Source organism: Asparagus officinalis, chromosome 2, assembly GCF_001876935.1.
Source record: "Asparagus officinalis chromosome 2, Aspof.V1, whole genome shotgun sequence".
NCBI classification, from domain to species: Eukaryota; Viridiplantae; Streptophyta; class Magnoliopsida; order Asparagales; family Asparagaceae; genus Asparagus; species Asparagus officinalis.
Window position 1 is genome coordinate 73,494,917 of NC_033795.1, and position 308 is coordinate 73,495,224.

Sequence of the window (308 nt, forward strand, 5' to 3'; positions counted from 1 at the left end):
AAAAAGTTGTAACTCAAGATGACAATGGAATCAATAACAAAGAAAGCAACGAATTTTCCAGCGAACAGCGGTTATTTCCTTCGTGAGATAACACCCGCTATACCGTGTAGATCCAACCGGATCAAGATCGCGCGGTGGTCCACGAATTAACCCGGCGCAGGCGAAGAACCCACAAAAGCGAGAGACCGCAAAACAGGATCTCGCGATTTGTTCGACAAATAAGGAAAGCTGTAATTTTTATTTTCTTTTGATTTTATTGTAACCGGATCTTATAAAAAGACCGGATCTTTGTAACTGATAAACTGTTA